We start from the raw sequence: 5,192 nt of genomic DNA, 5'->3' as shown, positions 1-5,192 counted from the left end.
GAGCCAGTGTGTGTCACTGCCAAATAGCTAATAAAGGACCCTGTGAATAAGAGAGAGAGAGAGAGACAGAAAAAGAAGAGAGAAAGTCACATGTACTTCTTGAAGGTGAACACATGCCTTGATTAGGTCATCTTGTCAAAAGGTTTAAAATGATCAGTTTCAAGGTATAACCTTGTATATGCATGCAAATACAAATATGGACACACAAGGATGTGGAACTGCAGGTAATGTTGGGCCTGAGTACCGTGCCATTCACTGCAAGCTGCCCCCGATCTCATTATCATTACATTATATAGCCAATAAAAAAAATATTTTAAAACATAAACATCCTGTAAAATGACATGTAAAAATGTCCAGTTCCCCTCGTCTGCCTGTTATGTCCTATACACTTAAAAAAAAAAAAAAAAAAAAACATTTTTACAGAAAAGCACTGTAAAAGTGCTACAGTTAAAACCTGTTAATTGGTGAACTGTATGTTACCTTATATAGTGAAAAACTATTTTGTAATTTTGTAACTGTAAAACGGACTGTAATTTTACTGTAAAATAGCGTCACATTTGTGTTTTTACAAGTTAAAAACATGAATTACTGTATAGTTGAAAGTAATCTCATAATTCCCTACATTGAATATCACAAATGATTATATTTGATATAAATTCCTCTCATATTTGTTATATTCGTGTAGTGTTACACTTTCTTTCATTCATTTCATTAGTTAGTTAAAAGTTCTTGGAATCAGCAGCTGAAATGGTTTCGGAAAATTCTGATATTAGATTAGAACTACATGTTGCGTAGGTAGCAAGGTTTTTTATTTTTTTTTTTTGAAACAACACCAAAGTCTATGGTAATGTCTTGAAATATAAAATGACTAAAGAAAATCAAATACAATTTTAACAATTTTACAGTTCAAATAATAAGTTTTGACAAAAAAAAGGTTTATAAGCCTGAAATGGTTTCGGAAAATTCTGATATTAGATTAGAACTACATGTTGCGTAGGTAGCAAGGTTTTTTATTTTTATTTTTTTGAAACAACACCAAAGTCTATGGTAATGTCTTGAAATATAAAATGACTAAAGAAAATCAAATACAATTTTAACAATTTTACAGTTCAAATAATAAGTTTTGACAAAAACATTTCACATTTTACATTTCAGCCAAATAAATTATGTATCTTTAATATATTAAAAATGTATATGAAAATCTATGAATTTAAAATGCAGGAGGCCCTTTAAAACGCAAAAAGCCCTGTGTGGTCGCACACATTGAACAGCCCTTGCATCGGTTCTGGCACCAATTTACTATCCCATAATATCTAAAACAATTGTTTACAGTGAATTTCTGACATCTAATATTCAGCTATTTTTTACAGAAAATTTATCAGGAAATTCATACAGTGTTAAGGACACACATTTTTTCTTGATACCATACAGAATATCGGCTGATAATATATATATTTTTTTAATTCACTGTTATCAGTCACTACTGAGTATTTAACTGCACATGCTAGTTTTCCCTATTTTTACATTTTGATTACCTTTGCTGTTATCTAAAACTCTATTAATAATCTTGAGCAAATCTCAAAGTGAATATCCATTTTTCATACTGTACAATATAATGTTATGATGCCTAAAATCACTTAAAATGACTGATTCTAGCCTTTTGTTTTATTAAATCAAAATCAAAAAGTGTGTTGAATTTTAATTCATTTTAATATTGGTGCATCCCAAGTCTATTCTTGAAAATAAGGGTTCCAAAAGGGGGGGTTCACAGCAATGCCAAAGAACTACCATTTCCCCAAAGAAGCTTTCAGTGAATCATACAGTTCCCATATTTTGCAAGCATGCACAAATGAACAGGCAAAAAAACTAATAAATAAATAAAAATCAAGGATTCAAAAGTCTTGTCATACATTTTTTCCAACTTTTCCTTCCCTGCAGCTGTATTACAAGTTACATGACTAGAACCGGAAAGCATTTTCATAATCTAACCACACATTTACACACGTACACTTTGCCTTTCTTTTGAACTAAGATTATAGTGAATAAACATTTGCAATAAATGCCTTTCCCATAATGCACATGAGACCATACCTCCTGTTCGGGCAGTTGCAAGAGTTTATGTTACAGATTAAATTAAGTACTCACCAAATTGACATGTTTATATAAAAAAGCATGAAAACATGATCATACAACAATATGCACTAAAAGTGATTCAAATGCCACAGTGAATTAGTGTGCATAGTTTCATGTCAATTTTTTGAGCATAGCCTCTGCTTTTCAATGTCATTTCAGATGTTTGCATCAGAAATAACCGTGTTGTTTTGGTTGCCCTGTATCAACACTGATCATTAATTCAGTCGCTCTGTTGCATAACCATGGGCTGAGGGAGAAACAAGTGTAGGATGGAGAAAAAGAATAGAGAAACAGAAGGACAAGGGTAAACATCAAGCTCTTTACAGGTTTATAAAGCACACAGACACAGGAGAACATGAATAAACAACATCATGGACCCTCTATTAGTGGCACAAGCGAGACTTTTGACAAGTGTTTGCCTGTCAAGTGCAAAACAGTTTAATGTGTGTCACCCCTTTCCACTTCCCAGCAGAACTCACCATTCACTCAACATATTCAACAGCAATGAAACCAGAGACTGTACAGTATAAGGCAGAGACGGTCCCCTCATACATTTATGAATGGGACAAATGGTTATATTGTCTGAAGTCCTGTTTTCTAGTTGAAAGGGACAATAAAATTTTTGAGAGACACCACAGCGCTCAGTATGGTGGCTCACTAAGACTGCATTTATTTGATCAAAAATACCATAAAAAAGGTTATACTGTGAAATATGAATACATTTTTAACATTTAATAACTGTTATTTAAAAATATTGTGAAATGTATTTTATTCTTGCGATGACAAAGCTAATTTTCTTCATTGCCCCAGTATTCAGCATCACATGATCATTCAGAAATCATTCTAATATGCTGATTTGCTGCATTTCTATTTATTATCAATGTTGATGTTCTGCTGCTTAATATTTTTGTGGAAACCATGATGCATTTTTTTCAGGATTGTGGATAAATCGTTATTTCAAACTGAATTTTTTTGGTAATCATTGCTGAATGAAAGTGTTCATTTCTTTCTTAAAGGAAAGGAAAGGAAAGACTTTTGAATGGTACATTCGCTGGACGGGCCTGAAAAATATAGTTTATTTATGATTTAGGCTTAATAAACAATTTCTGATTCTAAGAATGCATCAATATTATCGATATAAGTCTGGACGATTACCAATAAGACAATTATTACAGACAGTTATGACAAATAACCAATAAAAGGCCAATAATACAATTCTAAACTATTTTGTCCAAATAAATAAAATAAATAAAGCACTAAAAACTAAAATCTTTCGTTTTTAAAAGAGATCATAATGTTCTAGTGGTTAAACGGATCATTGTTGATCCACGATCCGTACGGACCAAGCCCCACGGTTCGGCACGCATGTGATCCGCGGATTAATTGCAAAATTTAACCATAATAGAATAGGGCTGGACAATAATTCAATATCAATACATATCGCGATATAATTTTTTTCAATAACGATGATATGATTTTTAAACACATTTCCGATATTTCGATATACATTACCAGTTTCCCATACATTTATTTATTTGTGGCGTTTGACTTCGTTGAATAAACATGAGCACTGCATGTTTCAAAATCAAAACACGGTGTGGGTGTTTTATATGAATGTATCTCTGAAGGGACCCAACTGTCTTCAGAAAAGTTTCGATGGCATTTTCATTTGATCTGATAAAGTAGCATTCATGAGCGGAGCTGCTTTGATTACAGCCATTACTGGGGAAACCGCTAGTTTTATCACTCTAAAAGCGCCTCCTGCTGGCAGAGAATGAGTTTTCATTTTAATAAGCCCATCTCCAGCAACATTTCCAGTTTTTGTTGTTGTTTAATTTTTTTGTTTTCTGCAGCGACTCTGAGCACTTTTCATACCTTTTTTCTGGCTGAAGCACATTTGTTTCAATCTATGAGAATAATCAGCCTACACTACCAGTCAAAAGTTTTTGAACAGTAAGATTTTGAATGTTTTTTATTTATTTAATTTTTTTTAAGAATTGTCTTCTGGTATCGGTATCGGGCCCGATACTGAGCTCCTGTACTCGTACTCGTTAAAATGCCCCGATACCAAACACCGATACCACACAGCATGTGATACAGTGGGTACGGAAAGTATTCAGACCCCCTTACATTTTTCACTCTTTGTTATATTGCAGCCATTTGCTAAAATCATTTAAGTTAATTTTTTTTCCTCATTAATGTACACACAGCACCCCATATTGACAGAAAAACACAGAATTGTTGACATTTTTGCAGATTTATTAAAAAAGAAAAACTGAAATATCACATGGTCCTAAATATTCAGACCCTTTGCTGTGACACTCATATATTTAACTCAGGTGCTGTCCATTTCTTCTGATTTCTTCTTCTGTTGGACAGTACAGGCGTTGCGCGTGTTTTGTTTGCTTGAGTGTTTCTGCATTATATGAGTGGCTTTGGAAAATAAATCGCAGCACATTTCAGATAAAAAAACGCGACTTCCTTAATGGGCATAATTAAGTATGAAAATACAAAGGATATACAGTCAAACCAAAAATTATTCAGAGACCAGATACTAGTGGGTGCAGGACACTATAGTGCATTTATATAAGTGAGGATAGCAAAATAAAGTAAACTGTAAAATTTGGGACCAAAAATTATTCAGACCGAGTCTGGGGAAAAAAAAACTGAAGTTCAGGTTTGCATGAAGCTGGATGACAGCATGCCCAGGAGACTACAGGCTGTCATTAAGGCTAAAGGTTGCCTGACTAAGTATTGATAGTTGTGTAAATACTGTCATACTAATAGCAGTCTGAATAATTTTTGGTTGATTGTAATCCATTACATACCTTTCTATCAAAGTTATCTAACATTATCAAGCTGAATTTGTTCTGACACAGTTTAACTCTGAGTTCTTGTCATATTTTATTACCATTTTCTAAACTATAGCGAATAAACTGATAATGTGAGAAATGTTGAAGGTGTCTGAATAAATTTTGGTTTGACTGTATCTATTTGATAAATGAAGTTAACCAACTAACATTATACATACTCTTTTGGTTTCTGCGGCCAATATTGAA

This window comes from Sinocyclocheilus grahami, unplaced genomic scaffold, assembly GCF_001515645.1.
Source record: "Sinocyclocheilus grahami isolate Dianchi unplaced genomic scaffold, SAMN03320097.WGS_v1.1 scaffold501.1, whole genome shotgun sequence".
In the NCBI taxonomy this organism is placed as follows: domain Eukaryota; kingdom Metazoa; phylum Chordata; class Actinopteri; order Cypriniformes; family Cyprinidae; genus Sinocyclocheilus; species Sinocyclocheilus grahami.
The sequence above is the reverse complement of the archived record's forward strand: the minus strand, read 5'-3'. Positions refer to the sequence as shown.